General features: G+C 34.9%; 1 long non-coding RNA gene across 4 annotated transcripts in view; it reads right to left on the bottom strand.

The window, feature by feature from the left end:
- LOC141562658 (uncharacterized) overlaps positions 1 to 27782 on the bottom strand; it is a 155508-nt gene that overhangs the window by 76141 nt on the left and 51585 nt on the right. Inside the window, exons 4-5 of one of the 4 annotated variants that reach the window (XR_012488217.1) lie at positions 4310 to 4395; positions 3074 to 4189 (exon numbers count right to left, since the gene is read on the bottom strand). The exons of 1 other annotated variant lie outside the window; for it this stretch is intronic. This is a non-coding gene — a long non-coding RNA (uncharacterized LOC141562658). Of the gene's footprint in view, positions 1 to 3073; positions 4190 to 4309; positions 4396 to 21749; positions 26274 to 27782 lie in introns of those variants that run through there. 2 more of the 4 variants (XR_012488220.1, XR_012488218.1) reach the window with 2 other exon arrangements.

Raw genomic sequence — 27782 nt, 5'->3', positions numbered from 1 at the left:
GGCTGCATGGTACAAGGCCATTTGCAAAGAGAAGATTCCCGTTCTCTCTTTTATGCAGTGATGTAGGGAGGTTCCTGAGAGTGATGTAAATTAAGATAAGGACTCTCTTGTTATCTTTTGGGGACGGACAGAAGTCTCTTCCCAAAAGGAATTTCCTGATGCCATTTGGTCTATCTGAGCAGATTAGAATGGGGGCTGTAAAACCCTGGCCATCTCAGATAGCCCAAACTAGTTTGACCAGATCTTGTATCAAAGGTCCAAGTCCCAAAGGAAGTTGGAGATCAAACAAAGAATACCAAAGGGGCTACCACCCTCAACACAATGACCTTAAATTCTCTGAGCCCCAGTTTCCCTAAGATTCCTTTTCCTCTGTCTGTAATGTATTATTGAAATATTATATGCAAATAAAAAGCTATCATTAAAAAGGAAATATTATATGTCAACATCTCCTGATAAGCTATCTATATTGTGAGTTACCTGGAACAAATATTTAACCTCAGATTGTTGTCTCTCTATACTCATTCTCTCTTGGATTAAAATCTCTCACTTCCATTGGTATGTGTTCAGAAAATACAAAATCATTTGATATAGCAAAAGCTAAACAGTCAGGTAAAATCGATATATATCACAAAATCAATTAAAAAAAATTATTTGCTATTTTTCAGTTATCTGGGTCACTACTTCTTTCATTATCCTTCAATTCCATTATTCTCAGAGCAAGCCTTCTGACTTATCTATCCTCACTTGAAGTTTTTGGGTATCCAGCTATTCAGAGCTATTCAGAAACTCTAAAGATATTTTAGGATCTGAGAGTAAAAATAAAGAGTTAAGAGTAAAGATGGCCCCAAATCTGTTCAAAATAACAAACTGGTTGAGGGGAGGAAGAACCAAATGTGCTAGAGAGAAAGATAAGTAACCTAACAAGACCTAGTAACTATCTAATATTTTAAAATTCATAAGGTAATTATCCTTATATGATCTTATTTGAGTCTTACAACAACCATATGTGATGCAGGTGATATTGTTATATTCATTTATCATATTTAAAGTTAAGTGACTTGTCCAAGATAATATAGGAAGCAAATGTCTCAGATGGAATTTGAACTCTTCTTGGCTGTATGTCCACTGTTCTATACTCCAACCTATATGGCTATTCCAAGTAGTCTTGGAGTTTAGAAAGGCCAACCTCTAGGAAAGCTTTTAAATGCATGCTCCCCATAATTTAGGATATGTGAAAGACATCAATAGAGGTGATGGTGTAGTATAATTGAAAAACTCCCTGCACATGTCAGAACACACTAAATTCTATTTCTAACTCTAGTACTTAATAGATATGGTAACCTCAGACAAATCACTTAATTTCTAGATATTTCAATGTTCTTTTCTGAGAAATGAGGGAAATAAAACTTTCATTACCTACCTCACTGGGTAGTATGAGGCATTTTTCCATGTTTATATTAATGAAAATCTGAAGTGCTGCACAAATCTGAGCTCTTTCTATTACCTCTAGAACACCTGAAGTTGTTATAATTTGTTTTTATCTTCCTAAGGAATCATACTTTGAGTTAGCTCCTCCAACCTTGTAAACAATAGTAATAATTTTTTAAAGAATTAAGAAATGTACAGATGTGAGTATTCACATCTGGAAAGGGAGGTCTGTCCTCTTGCAAGCAGCACATTAAGCCGGTATTTGTATTGATATTATGACTGCTGGCTTTACCTTCCCATTTTGCATAATCTCTTTTTCAATGGTGAGGAGTGTAATTTCCCTTCAGTTCATAGAATAGTACTTTGAGAGTGCAGAGAGGAAGTCTCTGCATTTTGTGAAAGAGAAAATTACCCGCACCCCTTTTGTTCCCTTCAGAAGGATTTGGATGGATTACTCATACTTAAAAAGGAAGGCGGCTTTTAACCTTAAAAAAAAAAGAAAGAAAAGAAAGAAGAAAAAAAAAAAAAAAAAACTTGCATTAACACAATGCATTGACATGTTACTAAATCCAAGGAATTTTGGAGGGTAAATTCTCCGACTTTATCCAGAACATAAAACAAATTCTCCAATCTTAGGGTACGTCAACTGGTTCAGATCTCTTGCAACCTGGGTTTCAGGAAGCTGTTCCCCGAACTCGTAAGCTCCATAATTGACTGCTTAACCCTTTCTGCCTGGAGGGATGGAGAAAGTGGGAGGGAGAGGAAAGGGTGGGCCAGAGCCTGAGAGCTTATAGCCAGCCCAGGATGCGGGCCCCATCTTGGGAGATCAGACTTCTGGAATCTATTTAGGTTCAGAATTGCATTACCTGAGGAATGTGGGTTATGTGCAGCCTGGCAAGTTTTCTGAACATACTTCCAAGAACTGGATGTGAACCAATACTGAATTTATCAGAATATTAAAAATGAATTCTTTATAAGAAGGAGATCAGGTCCCCACTCCCGTTTTTGAGATCACTGATATAAAAGATTGCTTACAAGTAACACAACTTTTTCAAGATTTAAAAGCCTTCCTAAACTCCTATGTTTCTACAATACCATGGATAAAAAGTGGGAGGTTGACTATGGGGGTAAAATACTACCCCCAAAAGATGTTTTCCTTTTTCACAGTCAGGCATGTTAAGGTGTCAAATGACTCCGGATGAACTTTGCTGAAACATAACTCCAATGATCAGAATTATTTCAGTCTGTTCATAATATTTATTGAACCCCCACTGATCTCAAAGTATTGCCCCAGGTGTAGTAGGGACATGCTAAAAGAAGGAACATGAGAGCGAATGGAGATAATGAATATTAAACACATTGCAAACTCTAAAGCTATAAATGTCAGATTTTTAAAAAATGGCATTGCAGCATTGTGCAGAGTATGGGATACTTGGAGTCAGGAAAAGCAGTATCTAAGGATAAGCACAAGGCACCTACAAAAGCAGGTTTGAAATTAAACTCCAACACTAGCTAGTTCCAAGACTAGATAAGCCACTTAGCTTTTCTTACAACTAGAGCTGGAAAAGTCCTCAGAGTTTGTTTATCTAGTCCACATTCCCACCCAAATTACAAAGGAAGAAAAAAAAAAAAAAGATCCAAAGAGTTTAAATGATTTGCAAGAGGTTTCAAATGTGTTAAGTAGGAGAAATGGCAATCAAAGTAAAGTCCTACAATTTCAGCACATACCCAGCTTCCAAGTCATAACAACTAGCCTCACCAGGTTGTGTTGAAAACCAAAGGAGTTAATGTGAAGAAATTGCTTGGTAAGTCTTAAAGGACTATAGTCCTACTACTTTACTGGTAGTAGTAGTAGTAGTAGTAGTAGTAGTAGTAGTAGTAGTAGTAGTAGTAGTAGTAGTAGTAGTAGTAATTGTTGTTATTATTGCACTAGCAATAGTAGTAGTGGGAGTGATAGTAGTAATGGTAATAGTAGTAGTAGTTGTTGCTACAGCAACAATAGTAATAGTAGTAGTAGAAGAATCAATGATTTCTGCCCTTTAGGACCTTCCAACCAACAGGTTGTGAAACACATGTGGAGATACACAAAATGGAAAAGCACTGAGCTTTCTGGGCTTTAATTGTTTTTTTTTAATCTATATAAATTAAGAAGTTTTTTGTTTTTTTGGGTTTTTTTGTTTTTTTTAATCTATATAAATTAAGGAGGTAGCTGTTAGCTAGGGTATGCAGTATTTAGAGAAGTGAATGGTAGAATTAGGAGGATCTGAATGTAAGTATGATAACAGATATTCACAAGCTCTGTGTGATCCTGGAAGTCAATTAACCTTTATTTGCTTCAGCAGCTTCATCTTGCAAAATTGGAATAATAATAGCACTTACTTTCCAGGTTATTATGAAGATCAAATGAGATATAGTTGTAAATTGCTAAGCACAGTGATCAGCATACAGTAGGCACTCTATAAATGTTAGTTATTATTATCCACATATTATGATTCTAAGTAAAGTAGATAGAAATGGAAAATAGGACAAAATAGAAAATGAAAGACAATAATGAGGAACTAACTATAAAATTAGCCAGGTATTCTGTAATTCTGTAAGACTGTTGAACAGGCAACTAAATGATTCAGTGGATAGAGTCCTGGCACATAGTAGACACTCAAAAATGTTTATTTCCTTCCTTCTAGAGATGTAATGACATATCCTCTATATTGCTTCTTTTTGGTAGCAAGCTGGATTGTGTTGGCCAAAACTCCTCTTGTCCCTAAAAGAGATGAATTTGTTGGGATTTATAAAATAAATAAAGCATTTCAATTGCAGAAATGAAAATTCATATAAAATCAAAGGCCATATAAAATCAAAGGCCATCAAATCCAACCCATACCTGGACATGAATTCCCTGCAAAATTCCTGGGAAATGGTCTTCTAGCCTCTGTTTGAATATCTCCAATGACAGGGAATTCATTGCCTCTTGATGAAAAAAAAAAAAATTCCAGTTCAGAGTTGAGGCAACATTGTTAGACACAGAACAGTTAGAAGGGTTGGATTAGATCTTCACTAAAGTTCCTTACAACTCTCAAATTCTGTGATTCTTAATTAGGCAAAAAGTAGGTTTCCTGGCTATAATGGAAAGCCAAAAACAATCAAGATGAGAAAGCAATTTGATGCCTAGAATGGGAGCAAGGGAAGGTAGCATGAGTAGAACACCTTGTTCTACTTTAATATGAGAATGACTTAGGCTGTGGGTATTTTCTTACAGCAAGGACAAGCTACGTTTTTTCAGTAGTTCAGTTCATGGGCATAGATTAGGTCATAATGGAGCAATTGTCAGAGACATTCTCACTTGAAGTTTGTACTGCCTTTTTTGTTTTCTGTTTGCTTTTTTTTCTAAATTGTAGATCATCTCATTTCATTTCTATGACTATTGGTATGATATTCCTCCCATTCATTCCCCTGACACCCTCATGCAAAATATGTAGGATTCTAACAGGGCATGGTGTTAACCTTGGGCTTGGATAAGCAGGCATCTGACATCCTGAAACTAGTATTGTGCATCTATATTTCATAGTTAATAATATAACAGGTCATCATCTCATGTTTTTTTTTTTTTCAAATTCCAGCTACTGCATTCCTGTCAGTCTATCCCAAACTCAACTTTCTATTTCCAAGACTGTCTGATATTATGAAGCTTCTTATCTCCCACTTTCCTTGAGATTCTCAACCTTTCGTTCCTCCAAATGAATTTCATTATCATTTTTTTCCTAGCCCTATAAAATATAATTCTTTGGTAGTTTAATTGCTATGACACTGAATAAATAAACTTAGGTAATATTGTTATTTTTATTATATTGGTCTTGCCTACCAATGATAATATTTCCCTGTTTAAGTCCATTTTTATTTCTGTAAAGAGTGCTTTGTATCTGTATCTATGATTGGAATACATTTTCTCCTCACTTCTATGAATACTCATTTTCTTCCTACAGTCAACACAAATGCCATCTTCTCCAGGAAACCTTTTCTAGTCTGCTAATGGCTATTGTTTTCTCCTTCCTCAAAGAATGTTTTATTTAATTAACTGGTCACTTACATGTTATATCTCTCAATACAATGTAAGTTCCTCAAGGGAACACTGGTGTTTCTGAATGCAGTAGCTTTTCTACTTCTATATAAATCTATAGATATAAGAACATATTTTAATAACATTATAAATCAAACTCATACTTTGGCTGAGTTGGGCAAGGCCAATCCAAAGATTTTTCCAACTCTGAAATTCTATGACTATTAATTTTAGTTTCAGAAAGTAATCTTTTTGAGAGCAGACTGTTTCATTTGTCTTTATAGCCATGGAATCTAGCATAAGACTCTCATTTTGTTGTAATAAAATTTACTTATAGTGAGTATTTAGGTTACAAAATACATCAGAAACTGATTCAAATTTATAAGAACAAGAGCCATTCTCCAATAAATAAATGATCAAAGAATATTAACATTAATTTTTCAAAGGAATAAATCCAAATAATCAAGAACCACATGAAAAATACCCCAAATCACTATTAATTAGAGGAAAAGTTCTGCTTCATGCCTATAATATTGGCAAAAATTACCCCAAAAAAGGAAAATGACAATTGTTAGAAGGGTTGTGAGAAAACAGCCATACCTATGCCTTGTTAAGAGACTTGTGAAATTGATCAAGTCATTCTGGAAAACATTTTGGAACATACCCAAGAAGCCATTAAATTATGCATGTCCTCCAAGCCTGTAATACAACTACTATGCTTATAATCCAAAGAGATCAAAGAAAAGGGAAGTTATCCATATGTTCATTTATTTATTTATATATTTATAGCAGTTCTTTTTGTTATAGCAAAGAACTGGAAGCCTATGGAGTATTCTTATCAATTGAAGAATAGGGAAATAAATTATGGAATATGCAAACAGCAATTTTTAACTAAATTTTATCAATCCATATACATTAGTAACTAAGGTTCCTGGAGAGGTTCCCTTCTCAAAGTTCTACATATACCTTTGAGAGGCAGTAAGAGTGGCTTTCTCATACACTATTGACTTGATTTCCCATTCTATATGATCTACTCATTCTACTTCCCATAACTACCAGTGATTAGCATTCCAGTTCCATTGGATGAACTACCATTTATTAGTTTTTACAAGAGATGTTTTCTGTGAATACACAATAAAAGCAAAAGTTATAAATACTTTCCCCAATACCTAGAGGCTCATTCCCTTATACTGCTTTGGTCCCTTGGGATAATGGGTTCAAACCTGACAAAATTTCTACAAAGCATTAGACCACCAGGTTCACTTCCATAGGGGGCAATGTTTCATCCATAGGATGAAGGATTGCTCATGATACTGCTGAGCTAGGTCTAGCAAATTGCTTGGGACTTAACTCTTTGCTGTCCGGATTCCTGCAAATCCCACTCCTGGACTTTTGGTAATTCATAGCTCACAAGGCCATAGCCATCCAATATCTTTTACCTAAAAGAAAAGGAAATGGACCCAAAAGAAATAGAAATAATAATAGGGCCACATATTTATGAACCACACTTTTCTAATGTAGTGTCTTGTCTCTTGGATGATCAGCTCAAGTTTCCAATAATTCTGTTCCCCTCACAATCAGCAACCAGTTACTAAGTAGCACCCCAATTTTATTTAAACACAATATCAATTAGCTTTTAGAAAGGTATTTTAAAGATAAAGCTATAACAAAAGTATGAATATTCCCCTCAATACCTTGGAACATGCTTCCCTATACTGCCTAGATCTTTGGTAAGTGTGGGCTCATACTTAGCACAATTTCTATAGCACATTGTTCCCACAAAGCTCAGGTCCATACTTGTAATGACTTCCAGATGAATTCTATTACTGAGCTAGGCCCTGGATTTCATTCTACAAGTTCCTTCCTTGCTCCTTAAGGCATTGGTGCTGGGCTGACTGCAAAACCCAAAATGAGCTCAGACTCCAGTACTTTCATCTCCTGACCTTTTGAAATTCATAAGTTTGGAGATTTCAGAGTAATCTTCATCAAAACCAGAAAAAAAAAACAATTATCGATTCTCATTTTTCATAGAGCCATATATAGGCTTCAGAAGGCAGAAAAGTTCTATCATTATATCGCTATCTCTCATTGGATGCTAAGTGAAGAAATGAAACTGTAAGAGAATAGCTAAAGAGACTGGCTTTTGATTGGCTGTGTTTTTTGAAAACAGTCCCCTTTTCTACCCATCTCCCACCCCCAACACATACACACATGCATAAACACCCTACTTGATGAAACCAATCATAGAGGCTTTTGTGGTTAGCAGACCAGAAACACTTATAGAGTGTCTACACTGATTGTAATATCTCTCCAAGACAACTCCATTATACATATCTCTAGTATAACAGAAACAAGCTCCTCAGCTTCTTCTTCATGGGGAGATATATGCTAACAGAAATACTCCATGTATGCAGTGCCCTTATATGTGTGCATGTAAATGTAAATTACATTGATTTGTTAAGTATCTGTCAAATTCAGAATAAGCTAAGTACATTTTTAAAAGAAAGAAAAAAAATATAGCATCTACTTAAAGTTTTACAAAGAATAAATGCTTAATAAAGATTGATAGAATTGAGTGCCAGTGGGAAGGACAATGAAAACAAAGGTAAGAATAAAACTAGTTAAAGCAATCAGACTTTCTGCATGGTTCATCATCAAATAGGAAAAACTAATTATTTGGTGGGCCAAATTGCACCATTTTAGCCAAAGGCTTAAATCAAGTAGTAGAATTGTTCTGGATCCTCTCATTGATTCAACTCATTTTTCAATATCAGGGAGTTTGAAAGAAAAATAATGGTGGTCCCCATTACTCAGCCCAATACTATCTCAAGACCTCCATTTCCAAGCTGTTGACCTATAGAAGAGTATAGAAAAGCCATGGAAAATTGACCAGCCCTTTTAGGTGAACTTGTGAAGGATTTTTAATGGATAACCAGGCTGCTCACCAACAAGCAAAAGAAATTGAGCTTACTTTGGGGTATATTAAGTATGGTTGCAAAAAAACCACATAAGAGAGAACTCCAGTGAGACCATCTGTCAGATGGAGTAAAATGAGTGTGAATGGGGATAAGATCTTTTGTTGATTAAAAAAAAAAAAAAAAAAAAAAAACACTGAGAAGGAACATTGTTGAAAACTGAAGTAAGTCACCTCAGATGCTGTAAGGCTATCCGAAAGCAGCAGTGTCAAAACAATTTGAGTTTATTCTCCAGTTGGCAGGGAAAAGAATAGAGTGGCTGATGAGATGTTCAGAGAAAACATTACTAAGTTGAGAGGATGTCGTTTCCAGCGATGCCAGAGTAAAAATAAAACTGAGGACAGCAAGAAAATGATTGGGAGCTTGGATCCAAGCAGAGCAAGTCAAGAGGAGGATGGAATGCCACGTGTTGAGAACTGTGGGTATATAAAAAAAAATCTTAACCCTTGTGTCAAGGGTGGAAATTTAAGAAGAAAAGAGATTGTGTAGGGCCACTGTGTTAAGATTCTTCTTGGCATGTTACTATGGCAGATAAAGGCAAAGTAACAAAGTAACACATAAGGGAATCTTACCATGAAAAACAGTCTTCATAAAATAAAAAATGTGAGGTTGAGCTGGAATGTGAAGGAAACCTTTTTAAATACAGGGTTGGAGATGAGTAGAAAAAATGTTTGAGTAGGAGGGGCACAATATGCATCATGCTGATGGATGGGGTTAGCAGAAACAGCAGGATGAGAGGAATTCTCATTAGGGTTATTTCTCCATGACAGTGAATATTTGTCTCAGTGAAACCTAAAAAAAGGGAGATTGTTTCTAACTCTGCTATGGTAGAACCAAAGAAGAGAAGGCTTACTAATTAAGAAATTGATCTAATTCAAGTCAAGGCAGAGGTTTCCCCTTTATTTCCAAATTCTTGCAGGAGTAGCGTAAGTCAAGAAATAAATATTATTGGCATTGGGTCACGGGTGATCAATCTGACCTAAAACTGTAGCTAGAAATGTTCATGAAGAATCTTGCTACCATGTGTATAAACATAGCCTTTGGTTAACTTTCTGAATGTTTGGACTGCACCACAGTAAATAGCTGAACAAAGAAATTACCTGATAATTGGCCAATTTTTAAAAACCAGGTTTCATTCAGCTACTTTAACATTAGAAACCCTATTCCAGAGCTAAGAAAGAAAAACAGAATGGAAAGAGCATCAAGTTAGGGAGACTTGGATTATAGTCTTAGTTCTTCCACTCTTGGTGTGGTATTAGGCAAGTCACAGCTTCCAATAGGTGCTAAGGACTTCAGTTCCCTAATATAGAAATGAGGAATAGAATATTACAGTCTCTGAGACTACCCTAAATATCTAAAAGACCAAATTCTAACAACACTTCTATTCTACCTAAGTGCCCGATGAGAAGATCTTTGTAGAGTATTTTATAAACCTTAATCATAAAGTACCATATGCCAACATAAGGGTCATATTATTATTGTACTTGTTACTAAGTATGTTGTTCCTTAGAATTACTGAGAAATAAGTGATATGCAATGGAAAGAGAGATCATCAAGAAAATTAACTCAATTTTAGACTCTGTTATGAACTAGAAGCAGTAGCTTTTGGGCAAATTGTTTAATCTCTCTGAGCTTCTTTAATAGCTTTAAGTGAAAACAGATCCCACTACTGGGCACTATGGTTCAATAGATATCAAAATATTCATACCAAATATTTATACTTCTTTGGCATAATAAAAGATTGTGAACCAATTGGATTCTTATTAGGGGTGAAAATGACCAAACAAAACATAATGGAATATTATTATGAAATAATGAGTTTAAGAAACTCAAAGAAACATATGTAGATTTGTATGATTAGAAAGAATGAAATAAAAAACAACCATATATACAAAGACTACACCAAAATTCATGAAGAGACCATTGAATGGAAGTTGATTTCTGAGTAATTAAAAGCCAATTTTGAGTCCTGAAAATACATTATGAGATATACCTGCTTTTTCCAAACAGAGAGACAGGAAGCTATCCAGACAGAATATTATTTACACTGTCAAGTAAAGTCAGTGTGTTGATTGTTTTTGCTTAATAGGGCCAGAAATTAATGTCATGTAAAGACAGAACTTTTTTTTAATGGAAGGCAGGCACTTTTTGGAAGGATTTTCAGTGATGATAAGATGAGATAAAGAGACATAACTGAAAAGTGTTATAACAATATTAGCTGATATTATTACTATTATTATTAATAATAATATAGGCATTGTAAAATTTATAAAGTGATTTTCTCACAACAAACTTGTAAAATAGGTAATAAAATTTTTATTATAACCATTTTACAGCTAAGAAAACTGAAGCCCCCAAGTTTAAGTGATTTGTCCATAGTTTTAGAACTATCAAGTTTTAGAGCTAGGATTTAAACTTGTGTCTAAGTAATAAGACACGAATAAGTGTCTAATAAGAAAGGCTGAAAGTACTTCCTAGTATACTACCTTATTGTTATTTTTTTTAAAGCTTCATTACTATTATTTGCTCATGGCTATTAAGGAAACACTGCATAGTATGGTAGAAAGAACATTGGCTCTGGAATCAGATATCTTGGGTTCAAATTCTGCCCTTGATATTTACTACCCCTGGGATATTGGGCATCACTCTTCTTGGGCCTCAGTTTTTGTTTTGTTTTGTTTTTTTTCATCTGCAGGATGAGGAGTGTAGAGTATATGGCCTCTGAGGAACCTTTTTAATTCTAGATCTATGTACAAAACACTCAATTAAGATGAAGGGCATAGAAGGGAAGATAATTCATTTCCAAGTGGATTAAGGCTGATGTTATTTCCCTAAAGGTCAAAATTGATCCTTTCTCTACTTCTACCCATTCCCATCCATGGATCGCTGATGTCAGTTCCTGTGAGACTAAACATTTTAAAGCATCACTTGCTTTTTTCAATCCTTCTTTTCATTCTCATTAATAGAGTAAATGTTTCTAATGTAACATTAATCCGGTCATTTTTTTTCATTGCTCCTAATAGTCATAGGATGTATAAAATTTAGGCTAATGAGATGGCCACAGTTTTCATGTACACTAAAATGACAGGGGGAAAATAATTAATTTTAGATTTTAATAAAAATTAAGGATGAAAAGTGGGACTGGTGGCCCTTGTTTCAAATTAGAAGTGATTAATAGGTCCATCCTATGCTCTCCTGAGGTTGTTGTTGAAAAACTAATCAAATTCACCTCCGCCTAACCAATATATTTTAAGGGAACCTTTTGACCTTCACTAATGCCACCATGAAAGACCAAAAGTCAGAGAATCTTGTCCAGCCATAATCATACCAGACTGCCTCTCAGAAATATTTTTTCCTTTTTTTTTTCATCTGCTGAAGAGAACAGGACAGAAACTATAGCAACTACAGATTCCCTTAGTATTAAATATGAAACTCAGGGCCCTCAACCTTACCGGCCACAGCCCAACACAAGCCTAGCTCTAACTCCCCCAAAAGAGAAAAGGCAAATATGTTGAGGAAAACCTAATTTCATGAATCAGCTTTCACCAGCTCCCCAGAGTTGGATCCACAACTGGAAACTGTAATATAAGGGTGAAACTACTCAATCAGCTAGCTCTGCAGCAGCTATTCAAATCATCACAAATGTAAAGATGGCTGATGCTGGTTCTCAGAGTTTGCTGCCAAATCTTCTTGCTGACTCCATCTGTGTCAGCAGCACCTACTCAGTTCCTCATGGCAGAGCCCACTTTTGACATTTCCACACTTGGAGAGAGCCTGATCCAGAGAGTCATGTTTGTGTTACTGACATTTCGGTCTCTCTTTGCCCTCTTCCATCAGTCAGCATGCTGTCCCTTTTCTCTAACACCCCTTGAAATGGATCATAGCCTAGAGAAAAATTAATATCCCCTTTCCCCCAAACACCATTTATTTGAAGCCTCTGCTGCAGTATCATTAGAAATCCGAAGTATCCTCAGTACATCTTACCCTCTGCCTTTTATAAAAGCTTACCATTAAAATTCAGTTTAAGTGACGTCTCCCGCAGGCTCTTCCTAGTTCCCCCAGCTGCTAGTGCCTTCCTCTCTAAGGTTACCTTCTACCTATATCTACATTGTTCATACTGAATTCTATATGTCATCTTCCTCATGAGAATGTGAGGCTGTGGGGCAGTCTCCCCCTATTGGAGGAAACATCTTGGACACATATAAATAGATACAAAATGTGTACATGTATTCATACATTCCTAAGCTCACTGAAGGCTATCAAGGGTAAAAGGGAAGCTTTACAGATATGAAACTAGAGTTTGGCCTTCAAGGATGGGTAGGATTTCAGAAGGCAGAGAGGGGGAGGGTATTCCTGACTGAAAAAGCACTTGAACAAAAGCCCAAAGGCAAGACTATCTATGGTGTATTTGTGGAATGATGAAAAGACCACTTTGCCGAGGCCAGGGTTTGTGCAGGGAGTATAAGCCTACAATAGAATAAATAAATGCAAAACGTCCATCATTTTCTCTTTTAAAAGGAACTGAAAGCACTTAAAGTGTTTATATTTTCAAATTCCTTGAGAGGGAGGAGGATATTGACAGTATTTCCATTTTACAGACAGAGATTACAGGGCTCATACAGGTTAAGAGACCTGTAAATCAGGGATGGAGCACAGAAAATGTTATAGATCTCTTGACTCCCAGGCCAAGAGGGTTTCTTGCTAGACTATGTTGCATGTCACACTTAATAAGAAATAACACACCAGCCATTTGGCAGAACATGGTCCGTAGTAGCATTCAGACTGACATTGGCACACTGATCTCAAAGCTAGCAATCTGACATTGGCACACTGATCTCAAAGCCAGCAATCAAATCCCAAGCAATTGATCCGATTCACTTATCTTAAAAATGCAAATATCTAAGTGGTTCAGTCATGAAGAGAATCAGATCTAAACCTGCAGCATAGTGCTCAATTCTTCAGGTCAAAATATTAGTATATAGAGCACTGGGCTGGAGTCAGGAAGACTCATATTTATGAGTTCAAATCCATTCCTCTTCACTAATGCCACCATGAAAGACCAAAAGTCAGAGAATCTTGTCCAGCCATAATCATACCAGACTGCCTCTCAGAAATATTTTTTCCTTTTTTTTTTTTTCATCTGCTGAATCCTTAGTAGCTCTATGACCTTGGGAGAGTCCCTTAACTTGCCTCAGTTTTCCTCATCTGCAAATGAGCTGGAGAAGGAAATGGCAAATCATTTCAGTATCTTTGCCAAGAAAACCTCAAATGGGGCCACAGAAATTAGGATACAACTGAAATGACTAATAAGAGAAAAAAATGCTTAAAACTCCACTTATATGATGCCATGAGTCCATCAGATTAGCAACATAGGTGTCATCTTCAACTCCTCCCTATCTCTTGCCCCCAGTCTGTTGCCCAAACTGATGATTTCACTTTTGCAACATTTCTCAAACATGCCCCCCATTTCTCCTCTGACTTTGTCACCACTTTGGTGTAGGTCCTCATCATCTCATACCCGGACCAATGCTTCTGATGTCTTTGCCTGCCTCAGATTTCTCCACTTGGCCTCCAAAATGATTTTCCTAAATCCCAGTTCTAACCATATCATTCCCCTATTGAAGAAACCCCAGAAATTTCTAATCACTTCCAGGATCAGATGCAAAATCTTTGGTATTTAAAATCCTTCATAACTCATTCCTTACATACCATTCCAGTCTTCTTATATGTAGCTTTCTGCCCAGCTGACAGCAGCAATAATGAATTTATTAGTGTAAAGGCAGAAAAGTAGAATGGTTACAGTCTTATACTTTAAATCAGGATTATGAGTTCAAATTCCTCTTACCTCTAGAAAAAAAAGTAAAATTCTTCTTTTTAGCTTTGGAAGCCCTTTACAACATGGACCTGGTTGACTTTTTTCATATCATTTCCATGTCATACTCTGCATTCTAGCCAAACTGAACTACTTGCTCTTCTTTGTGCCTTTGTACAAATTGCCTCTGATGTTTGGAATGTTCTTTCTCCCGAACTTCTCTTCAAATCCCCAGCTCTGAGAAATTGTGGGAAGACAGAAACATGTAATGATCTGGATGAAGCCAAATTCTCAACAAACATACAGTTAAATTCTAAAAATGCACCAGAAAAATAATGGTAGAGACAATCAAAACAAATCAGACAGATTTTTCTAGCCAGTCGAGGTATGCACAGAAAAATGGTCAGAAACCCAAGGAGAACCAACGCAAAGAAAAACAAAGGTAGATGAAAGATGAAGTGAAAAATAAGATGACCCTCTAATAGAAAAGACCAGACCAGTGTACATGTTAAGAATTAGGAGAGTGGGGAAGTCTAGGAGCCTCATCTCAAACAAGAGAGAGGAGCAGAACCTAGGGCCCAAAACACAGGGCCCTACTTGGGGCAGGAGTTAGAATCAGTATGTGACAACTCCTTGACAGACAACAGGACTAGATGAACACACACAGCAAAGTGAACTAGAGGTCATTCAGGAAACCTATATCTGAACTCCTGCAGGAAACAATTGTCAAAGAAGGTAAGACATAAGCTCAATTACCAAACCCAGTAATATGGAAGTACCTTTTGCCTCACACAAGCCCTAAATTCAAAATATAAAGCTGGAGATATTGATAAATAGAAGACAATACCAAGTATAATGAAGAAATATCTTGGAATGAAAGAAGCCCAAGGGGTAAACTGAAAAGAAGAGAATAATTCCATCTAAGTCCATGAAGAGCCTTAGAGAAAAGAATATCCTAGTCACAAGGGCTACAAGACTATCTGAAAGAAATAAAAGAAGAAATACAATATAATACAAGTAAGGAAGAAAAAATGAGAACATATGTTAGTAAAATGTACTAAAAAATTGAGCTCCATAAAAGTCAGAATGGGCCAAACAAAATAGTGGTTCCATGAGACAATGATAAATATTAAAACAAAATCAAAAGATTAAGGATGAAAAGAAAACATAATGTATATTTTATCAAAAAAGTGAATGACCTGGAAAATAGGTCAAAAAAAAAGAATATAAGACTCTCAATCATTACAATAATAATAAGAATATAAGACTCTCAATCATTACACGTGGATGAATAGATAGATTAAATAAAGTTTAGGTACTTTGTTTGAAGAAATAAAATGAAAACTGCCCAGATCTCTTAGAACCAGAGGACATCATAAAAATAAGAAAAGAATGTGGTAGCCACCTCCTCAAAGAAATGCTAGATTAAAATTACTATAAGCACCAAAATTCAGAAGTTACAAGTCAAAGCAAAAGAAAAATACTACAAGTAACCAGTATCACACAAGACTTGACAATTGCCACTCCAAAGAAGATAAGAACTTGTACCACAATATTCTCAAAAGAAAAAAAAAATACTTACAATAAATAATGGTATAATCCTATGGAAATGAGTAATGTAGGGGAGAATTTTTTTTTTTAACGAAATAGAGGATTTCCAAGCATTGCTGATGTAAAGGTTAATAGTGAATAGATAACCTGACAGTAGAAACAGAGGAAATAAAAAACAAAAAGATTCATGCATTTGATCAGTTGGAAGGGACTAGGTGAGGATGAATTATTTACATAGTAACAGGGGAAAAAAAGAAACAAATGACCTTCCAGAGTCATAATATTTTTTATTGTCATAAAGAAAGCTAAATAAGATAGGCAATAGGCTTGGGAGTACATGTTTTGATGGTTTTTAACAGAGAAGCACATGAGAGGAATAAGAAAATGAACTAGAAGGGGAAAAAAAATGCTTAAAACTCCATTTATATGATGCCATGAGTCCATCAGATTAGCCACGAAGGTGTCATCCTCAATTCTTCCCTATCCCTTGCCCCTAGTCTGTTGCCCAACCTGATGATTTCACTTTTGCAGCATTTCTCAAACATGCCCTCCTTTCTCCTCTGACATTGTCACCACTTTGGTACAGGTCCTCATCATCTAATCATCTCACACCTGGTAACATAAGAGAGGTGCATGAGATAAAGAGTTTTAAAACACTGGAAATAATGGAAGGAATGACTTTGCTTTGAGCTTCACCTTCATCTCAACTACATAAAGGAATTATAATACATTCATAAAAATATTTAAATACACACAAGCACATATAAAGAAAAAATTAGAAGGGGGGAGTTTAAGGTGAAAGTCAGGATAAGGAAGGGAGTAATCTTTTTTTAATTTATTAACTCAATAGCATTTTATTTTCCCAATGACATATAAAGATAGTTTTCAACTTTTATTTTTGTAAGATTTGGGGCTCTAAATTTTTCTCCCACCATCCTTCCTTCCTCACCTTCCCTTCCCCTTTCCCAACACAGAAAATAATCTTAAATAGGTTATATATGTACAATTATGTTAAATACATTTTCACATTAGTCAGCTTGTGACCCAGAATAAAAAAGAAAAACCATGAGAAAGGAAAAAAAAACCACAAACATTTGAAAATAATATGCTTTGATCTGTATTCAGAGACCATAGTTCTTTCTCTGGATGTGTTCAGCATTTTCCTTGGAATTGTCTTGGGTTTCATAGTTGATCTTTGTTCAATGTTATTATTATTGTGTCCATTGTTCTGATTTTATTCTCTTCACTCAGCATCAGTTCATGTAAGTCTTTCCAGGTTGTTCTGACATCCACCTGGTCATCATTTCTCATAGCATAAGAATATTCCATTACATTCATATTCCACAACTTGTTCAGCCATTCCTCAGTTGAAAGGTATCCCTTAGTATCCAATTCTTTGCCGCTACAAAAATAGCTACAATAAATATTCTTGTACATGTGGGTTCTTTTCCCTTTTTTATGATCTCTTTGTGATACAGACCTAATAGTGGTGTTGCTAGGTCCAAGAGTATGCACAGTTTGGTTGCTCTTTGGGCACTGTTCTAAATTATTCTTCAGAATGTTTAGATCAATTCACAACTCCACCAACAATGCATTAATGTTCCAACTTTCCCCCATCTTCTCCAACATCTATCATTTTCCTTTTTCTGTCATATTACCCAATCTAAGAGGTGTGAGGTGATAGATACCTCAGGTTGTTTTAATTTGCATTTCTCTAATCAATAGTGATTTAGAGCATTTTTTCATTTAACTAGCTTTAATTTCTTCATCTTCTTCATCTTCATCTTCATCTGAAAACTGCCTGTTCATATCCTTTGACCATTTGTCAATTGGGTATTTACTTATATTCTTATAAATTTAACTAAGTTCTCTATGTATATCAGAAATGAGGCCTTTCTGTTTCCTTTTAATCTTGATTGCATATGTTTTTGTTTGTACAAAAACTTTTAAAATTTAATCAAAATGATCTGTTTTACATTTCATAATTTTTCTTTGGTCATAAGTTCTTCAGGAAGAGAATAATCTTAAGCAAATTAAATTCTAACATCTGAATTGGGAACTTAAAGGAAAAACAGTTAAAAAGATAAAAGCAGAGAATTAAATCAGTAATCAATGACAAGGCAAGGGATAAAGAAGAAAAGTATTAGAGGTAAAATAAATTACCTTATTTATAGACCACAAATTTGGGTCAAATTCTTCTTTTACTATCTTTTTCTATTTTTCCACTTTTTCCTGAGTCAAAGAGGAAAAAAGTAGAAAAGAACAGAATAGAGAGAAATGCACAATTAATTAACAAAAATAATTAACAATCATAACTGTGTACAAGAAGCTTGTCTAAAAAGACAGAACAGGATAACAAAATAAACTAGTGATCATGAACTAGAATGAGAAATTATCTAGAATCAGAATCTAACAATATTTTTTCTAGAAATATACTTGAAACACATAGAATTCATACAAAACCAAAAATGAGAGGCTGAAATAGAATTTATCATTATGTTTTGGATGACTCAAAAAGCAGGGAAAATATAATGATTTTAGATAAGACCATACTGAAAGTAAACATAATGAAAAGATTAAGCAAAGAAACCACATTATGTTTATAGACAATGTAGATAACCAATAAACTTCAATAATTTTGTTGTTGTTAAGTTGTTTCAACTATATCTGACACTTTGTGTTTACATTTGTGGTTTTCTTGGCAAAGATACTGGAGTGGTTTGCCATTTTCTTCTCCAGTTCATTTTACAGAGAAGGAAACTGAGCAAACAAGATTAAGTGACTAGCCCAGCTAATAAGTGTTTGAAGCCAGATTTGAACTCAGGCAATTAATGAGTTTTCCTGGTTCCAGGCTCAGCACTTTATCAACTGTGTCACTTAGCTGCCTTTTCAAGTGTGAACACATATGCATATATGTGCATGTATACATATCTACACAAAGATCCATGTATGCACACGTATGTGCATGTGTGTATGTGTGTGTATTATTAAAATGCTGCTATTTGGTATTTATATAAACATACACATGCAAATATGTGTAGTGTGTGTATGCAGATTGTAGATTTGAAAACATTAACAACTAGAAAGTAAAAATTTGAAAATCTGCAGCTAAGCACTAATGTAAAATTCTGAAAATCAAAGAAGCGATTAGCAAAGTGAAAGCAAAAAGAAATTATCTAATTAATCAATGAAAGTAAGAACTCTTTTTAAAATAATAAAATAGATTAAATGTTAGCTAGTCTGATTAAAAGAAAAAGAGCTAAAACTTTTTCATATAAAAATGAAAAAAGAATTCACAACAAATAAAAAAAACTACGAGAAATTAGTTTGTCCAATTATATGCTAACACAAAAGATAACTTAGATGAAATTAATAAATAGCTACAAAATACAAAACTCCCAGATTAAGAAAAGAAAGTGATTATTAAAATAATTCAATATCTAAAAGAAATTAAATAAGCCCCAAATGAAGTCCCAAAGATGGAGAAGAACTCCAGAATCGAATAGATTTACAAAATGCAAATATTTAGAAAACAATTCCAATATTATATAAACAGTTTTAAAATATATAATATCAAGAGTGAGTGTTGAAAACTATCTTTACATGTGTTTTGAAAATATATATATATATATATGTATATATATATATATATACATACACACACACACATATATATATGAAATAAAAAATCCATTCAAATAAATATATCATGTATAAAACAGCTTGGAAGTCTATAGATCAAGATACTCTTTATAAAAATAAAGCCAGACCAAAATAATTAGAGAAGTATTAATTGCTAGTGAGTAGGCTTTGCCAATATAATATAAATGACAATAATGCCTAAATTACTTTACTTATTCAGTACCACACTAATCAAACTTTCAAAGTAGTGTTTTATAGAGCTAGAAAAAAAAAAAACAATAATAATGAAATTCATCTGGAGGGACAAAAGATCAGAAATCTCAAGAGAAATAATGGGTAAAAGTAGGAAAGAAGGGGGTTTAACAGTACCAGATTTCAAACTCTACTACAAAAGAATAATCATCAAAACAAGTTGGTATTAACCATTCTGGAGAGCAGTTTGGAACTGTGCTCAAAAAGTTATCAAACTGTGCATACCCTTTGATCCAGCAGTGTTACTACTGGGCTTATATCCCAAAAAGATCTTAAAGTAGGGTAAGGGACCCACATATGCAAAAATGTTTGTGGCAGTCCTTTTTGTAGTGGCAAGAAACTGAAAACTGAGTAGATGTCCATCAATTGGAGAATGGCTGAATAAATTACGGTATATGAATGCTATGGAATACTATTGTTTTGTAAGAAATGACCAGCAAGATGATCTCAGAAAGGCTTGGAGAGACTTACATGAATTGATGCTAAGTGAAATGAGAAGAACCAGGAGATCATTATACACAGCAATAAGAAGACTATATGCTGCTCAATTCTGATGGACATGGTTCTCTCCAACATTGAGATGGTACAAACCAGTTCCACTTGTGCAGTGATGAAAAGAACCCTCTACAACCAGAGAGAGAACCATGGGAACAGAGGGTGGAACACAACATAGCATGCTCACTCTCCTGGTTGTTATTTGCTTGTATTTTGTTTACTTTTTTCTCAGTTTTTGTTTTTCTTCCTTCTTGATCTGATTTTTCTTGCACAACCAGATAACTGTATAACTATGTATACACATATTGGATCTAACATGTATTTCAACATATTTAACATGTATTGGACTACCTGCCATCTAGGGAAGGGCGGGGGAGGAAGAAGGGGAAAATTTGCAACAAAAGGTTATGCAAGGGTCAGTGTTGGAAAAAATTACCCATGCAAATGCTTTGTAAATGAAAAGTTTTAATTAAAAAAAAAAAACAAGTTGGCACTAGTTAAAAAGTAGAGGAAATTTCTCAGAACAAACAGAAGTACTCAAACATATAGAAACAAATAAACCCAATAGCCTAGTATTTAGTCCATCTAACTACCCTAGTTAGAAGGATAAGGACTTTTATTGTTCTTGCTGTACAATCACTTTTTAGTTATGTCCAACTCTTCTTGACCCCATTTGGGGTTTTCTTGGCAAAGACAGTGGAGTGGTTTGCCATTTCCTTTTGCAGAGAATAAGAACTAGTATTCAACAAAATAAATTGCTGAAAAAAAAAAGCTGAAAAGCAATGTAGATAAAAAATAGGTATGAAACATCTAACATTATCAGCCAAGATAATTTCCAAATTGATATATGCCTTAGAAAATTTAGAGAAGAAAGTTATTATCTTCCATATGTATGGACAGAGGAAGAGTTCATGATCCAACAAGTGAAACAAAAAATTCCAGAAGATAAAATGAGAAAATTTGATTATATAAAATTAAAAATATTTAGCACAGCACCCCTGAAAAAATTATCTAGAATTAGAAGGGATTCAAAACTAGGAGGAAATTTTTTACATAAAGTTTTATAAGAATATGAGTCATTGCTCAATCAATATATGGCCAAAGGATATTAATAGATCTTTTTCAAAGGAAGAAAGCCAAACAATCTATTAACAGAGAAATGCAAATTAAAACAATTCTGAGGTTCCACATTATGCCTTTCAGATTGGCAAAGCTGACAAAACTGTAAAATGACAATTTTCAGAAGAATTGTGGGAAGAGAGATATATTATTGCACTGTTGGTATGTTGGTAGATCTGTTACTTGGTCTGCCATTGTGGAATGCAATTTAGAACTGACCAAAAAAGTAACTAAACTGTGATTCAATGATAAGGTCCAGAGGGACAGCTAGATGGTGCACCAGCCCTGGAGTCAGGAGAACCTGAGTTCAAATTCAAACCCAGATACTTAATACTTCTGAGTTGTGTGATCTTGGGCAAGTCACTTAACTCCAACTGCCTCATTAAAAACAAAAAAAAAAAAAGAAAAGATGTTACTCGAATTGAACCCCAAAGAGATGAAAGAAAGAAGAAAAAAGTCACATATTTACAATATTATTTATAGCATCTTCTTTTGTTGTGGTAAAGCACTAGAAACTAAGAGAGTGTTGATCAGTTGAGACTGGTTAAACAAATCATTGCATACGATTACAGTGAATATGACAACTTTTTTCATTAAAAGAAATTATGGGGTGAGTGACTTCAGAGAAACATTGGAAAACTTGTATAGATCAAGAATAAATAAGCAGAACCAGGAGAATGATTTATAAAATACAACATTATAGAGAAAAAACACTTTTAAATAATTTAGTACTTTAGTACACTAAATAATTAAGTCACAAATTTTGACTAGAGAACTAATGATGAAGCAAATAACCCACCTCTTTTAAGAGAAGCAATGCATTTAACACCAAGAATAAGACATGAACAAGAAGACTGCCAATGTGAGAATCTGTCTTTCTTGACTCTGCATATTCATTACAAAGCCTTTGTTTTACTTCTTTTTTCTTGTCCTAATGTCTCAGGTAGAGGAATAAGAATAGGATATTAAGAAAAAGAAAACAAACATGTCTCTATAACTTATTTTTATTTTTTTTTAATGCAGAAAAGGAAAAAAGAAAGAATATAAAGTGCTGCAGACATGCAGGACAGCTTTGAAAACTACAGATTGAATTTACTATATGTTTAAAACAAGGTGTACATACCAGAGATTTGCATTTTCATATATAGTCATCAATTCTACAATGGACATGGAAATGCTTATTTCATTTGGTATTTGTTAAGTTCAGAACAAAAACAGATTTTTAAATTTAATTTTTGTTATTTTTCCTCAATTATATGGAAACAAACAATTTTAATATTCATTTCTTGAAGATTTTAAGTTTTAAATCTTCTGCCTTTCTTTCCTCTTCTTGAGAACACAATTTGAAAAAAATATATGAAAAACAAAAGATTTTTTCATTTAAGGTTCAGTTCAAAGTAGGTACTACTTCCTAAAAGAAAGGCTCATTGTTAATTGTTAGCAGTCCACCAAACAAAAATTGTTTGAATTTATTTATCTAGTATGCATTGTTTCTCCCAGACTAAAATGTAAACTCCTTGAACACAGAGTCTGTTTTCATTTTTGTTTTTGTTTTTTATCCCTTAGCACAGTGCCAGGCACATAGTAGGTGTTTGAAATGCCTTTTTAATTAAATTGATCTGAATCCTGACTCTATATGAACCCATGTGGCTAAGTAGCTTAGACTTAAATTCCCTAAATTCCAGTTTCCTCACGTGCAAAGTAAAGAATAATTTTCATGGTCCCCATCTTGGAGTTGGCATAAATACTGAATAAGTTAATATATGTAAAGCCCATTAAAAAATTTAAGGTACTATGTAAATGGCAGTTATCATCACTGGTTGACAACAAATGCAACTGTGCTACTATTCCTGATATTAATATACACATTTTTGCTACAATACTCTAATTTCACTTATAACTAGATTATAAATGGAGTGTTAATCCTTCAAATAGATCTTTCCCCATAAAATACTTGTTTTGTATCTCTGCTTAACCCAATTCTTTGCACAAAGTTGGTATTTAATAAATGATCTACAAAGGTATTTATGTATGTATATACATCTATCGATCCATCCACCTATCTCTGTATCTACCCATCCATCAATCATCTATCTATCCATCTATCTATCTATCTATCTATCTATCTATCTATCTATCTATCTATCTATCTATAGCTAGGTGATGTGGAGGATAGAGCACTAACTAAACTTTGAATCAGAAAGACTCATCTTCATTAATACAAATTCAGCCTCAAATACTAATTAGCTATGTTACCCTGCACAAGTCGCTTAACTCTGTTTGCCTCAGTTCCCTTATCTGTAAAATTGAACTTGAGAAGGAAATGACAAACCACTCCAGTATCTTTGCCAAGAAAACCTCAAATCGGCTTATGAAGAGTCAAACATGACTGAAAATATCTGAACAAAATCTAGTTATATCTCTGTGTCAATAGACATAAATAAAACTCAGTATGCTCAATATCCTAAGACTTTAAATTGCAAAGAAGGTGCCAAAATGTAGAAGTAGAGAAATTTTCTTATCTGGGAGTCCCTAGAATAAACTTTATAACAAATCTAGTCTCTATGATGTCTTTCCCAGTTCTCAGGTTCCCCAAAGAGCTGTCTCTCTTGTAGAATGTAAGTTCCATGAGGGCAAGAAGTATTTCCCATTCATTATATCTAGCACCTACCCAATGCCTGGCCCACAGTAAGTGCTTGTTGACTTTTTGGTTGGTTGAGACTAAACCATTCTAAAATGTATTAGAGGATAAGAAATGAGACTTTTTGGGAATTAGGCTATATGATTATTCCCTTGCCAAAGGCATTTAGATATTAGTACTTTGTCATTGTCTGCAACAAAGAATCTATATTGAAATGCTTATTGTTCATCTTTTGGATGCAGAAGTGGAATTAAATATTCCTAGGGAAGAACCAAAATAAGACAGGTTCTAATATTCCTGGAGATGGTATCTCTGGATGGAAGAATGAGCCAAACAAAGTATTACATTATTAAGAAGACCCTAAGATTGAATTCCAGTTCACATTGTCCGAAAGCTTCCAGTTTGGAGTGACAGGCTTTGTAGTAAGTGGCCCTCTGCTTTTCTTAATCAGGACTTGTCCCTTCATTTGGTAGTAACCAAAATCTGCCAAAGAATAATAAGCTTAGCTGAGCATGGAATGCAGTGGATGCACACCTTCCCTCCCCTTTTAGGTTATCTCTAGATAGGCAGGATAAAAGCAAGGCTTTAGGCTATAAAAATCAACCTTTATTTTCTTCACCTATCTAGACTGGTAAAGAAAAGAAACAACTTTTTTTCACTGTATAAGTGCACCAAGTTCTCTTACACTACCAGTTCTTAGCAGTATTCCACAAAAGCAAAAATTCAATTGGTCAACAGCCTATGAAAGTAGCTCCATGATCAGCATCAGTATTTCTTAGTCCTTGCAATTGGGTAAGGCCATAGGCAGAGGAAAGGGAATGAAACTGGCTTTCTCAACCTTTACTTCCTTTCATATCCATTTATATGAACTTATATATGCAGTATACAATAAAGAGGATTCAGATATTATTTTCATATGAGTTATTGAGTCTGTTCTTCATTCATTGATTTTGAAACTTAAATAGTTATCAGTATCCCTTGCCCAGAAACAGAATCTTTGAAAGTTTATCTCCCACCCCAATGGGTATTTGGTCTAACCAAGGCCAGACTCTCCTGGGCGGAACAGAGTCTGTTCCCTATGGCCTCTAGGATCAACTGTACTTTTTGCTTTTTTCACTTAGAAAAAAAAGAAGCTATGGCCAAACCCGTGAGAAACTATTTGGCAATCAGAGATCAAATGAGACTTTGCCCGGCCTGCTTTAAGGAGCTTGTCCTGTCCAATGAAAGGGTCCAGCAGTCAGAGAGAACAAAATGAGCAAAGACGGTCCAGTCCAGTTTTCCTTCTCATTGATTTTTGACAGTTTCCTTGCCTCTTGTCAGTGTTTGCAGATTAAACCCCCATTTGTCCAGATCAAGGATTTTATCACACCATCTGCTGTTTGATTCCAATTACATCATTGAGCTGTGCTCTAGCCTGTTTCTGCTTACTGACAAGTTGAAGGATACCTCCCTTTCTTCCTAGTCTCTACATTTTTCAACACCTCCAAATTCTCCATTTATTTGCAGTCCCGAAGTCCACTGTTGCCCAGCTAACCTGACTTCAGCCCATATTATAGTAAACAAAGACTAAGTGACCTAATAGTGGGGAGACATACAGTTGTACTTCAAATATAAAGATGTTCCTGTGGGCCCACTGGCAAGAGATGTCTTTGAGTTTGGTTTCCAGAAGCAAGAATCAAGTTAGGCTGACTCTTTTATACTATTGGGCACCTTTCTTCTCATGACCAGTGAATTTCATTTATAATGCAACTGACCCAGGCAAGAAAAGTTAAAGAATAAAATGCAAGTGAACTAGCCTCAAGGACAATGACATTGACCTCATTAGTATGATGGATAAAATGTTTTATCAAATGGTACCACTGCATGAATAAGGAAATTACTTTGGATTTGGTGGCAGAAGAGGTGGCTTAAAACCCCAGCTCTGCTTCTTACAACTTTTGGAAAAGTCACTAAACTTCTCGAGTTTCTACTTTGTCATCTATAAAATAAAATGATAGTAGTAAAATACCTCTGAAGAGCCTTTTGGCCTCAAAACTGAGTCAATGACACTCCAATATTTAAGAATCTATCATTTGTTTGGGAACTTCCCTAGTGATACAAATCCCTCTAGAATTTAGTAGAAGGCTTTCAGGAATTACTATGACTTACATGAACTGATGCTAAGTGAAATGAGCAGAACCAGGAGATCATTGTACACAACAACAAGACTATATGATGATCAATTCTGATGGACGTGGTTCTTTTCAACAATGAGATGATTCAGGCCAATTCCAAGGATCTTGTGACGAAGAAAGCTATCTGCACCTAGAGGGAGAACTGTGGGAACTGAATGTGGACCACAACATAACATTCTCACTTTTTTTGTTGTTCGCTTGCATTTTGTTTTCTTACTCATTTACTTTCTTTTTTTGATCTGATTTTTCTTATGCAGCAAGAGAATTGTATAAATATGTTTATACATATTGGATTTAACATATATTTTAACATGGTTAACATAAAAAATAAATTACTCTGGACAAATACTTCATTACCTAACAGTCAACCCAAGAATAAGGTTCTCCATACTTAGTTTCACTTTCACATTTCTCTCACCCAACATCTTCTTAAAGATGCCTTGCTAATCACCATTAGAGATCAGTTGAAAGTTTTAACCCTTTTATCTCAGAAACTACTTCTCCTGGGGCCATCCAGGACTGATTGGTAAATTGTCCACCATTTTAAGACAACCATAAACATACTTAACTTCACTTCTTATTCCACACTATCTTCTTTGCACCCTCCCATCCCACAATTCTAAAACCATAGTCAAAACAACTATGCCATTGTTCTTGGACCAGTTTGTCAATCTACTTCCAAATAGGCTCATTTGCCATCTCTGTAATTTCAAGTCCAGAGTGCTCTTCCCTGGCTACCATACCCACTATGAGTATTGCCCACCCCACCCCCCATATTAGAATGAAATTTCTTAAAAGTCTCTTTGCTTTTAATTTTATATCTCCAGTTCTTAGTGGAATGTTTGACAGGCACTGTGCTAACTAGTGGTAAATAGTAAGCTAATAAGTGCATTTTCAATCATTCATGCATACCAAATTTAGTTTGATCCTAGGAAAACTTGATCCTCATTTAAAGGCTATTCAGCTTGGCAGAATGGCCACCAGAGTTCATGGAAGTCACTGGAATAGCTTTTGAGAACCTGGAGTCAAATCCAGGCCATAATGAGGCACTAGAGTAAGACTTGGGTGAAGGGCAAAAAAAAAAAAATTTCTGGTGCATCATGTTCTGTTATGACAGAATAGCAGTACAATATAAAAGTGGAAAATTCAAAAGCTCAGAAAATCTTGAAAAAATAAGAAAACAGGGAACTTCTATCTTAAGAGATGGGGGTGGGGAAAGCAAACCAGAGAGTACAGGTTGGCAATTCTCTATCATTCCCCACTGTGTCCATGAATATGGATGCTTCCCTCTCCTTCAAGAGACTAGACTCTGGGAAAATATGAAGTTGAAAGCCTGGAAGTCTCCTTCTGTCTCTTGCTGTTTTTGTGTTAAATATCCTGGGATGCCAAATAATAGTCATAACTTTCTCCAGCAAGTGTGCTGTCTTTTCTGGGCCCAAGGAGTCATGGGTCACTGGGCAACAGCTAGGGGCTGGTCCTATTAACATCAGGCTCCAACCAACAGAGATAAATGGGCAAGAATAACATACAGTACATATTAGTATGTTTATATGTTTGCATGTATGCAGATATGCGAAGGTCTGGTCTAGCTCTTCTTGTCAGGATAAGCAAAAGTCCTTGCCCCACGTGTGGACGCCAA

Source organism: Sminthopsis crassicaudata, chromosome 3 (assembly GCF_048593235.1).
Source record: "Sminthopsis crassicaudata isolate SCR6 chromosome 3, ASM4859323v1, whole genome shotgun sequence".
NCBI classification, from domain to species: Eukaryota; Metazoa; Chordata; class Mammalia; order Dasyuromorphia; family Dasyuridae; genus Sminthopsis; species Sminthopsis crassicaudata.
This window is presented reverse-complemented; position numbering and strand designations above follow the sequence as displayed.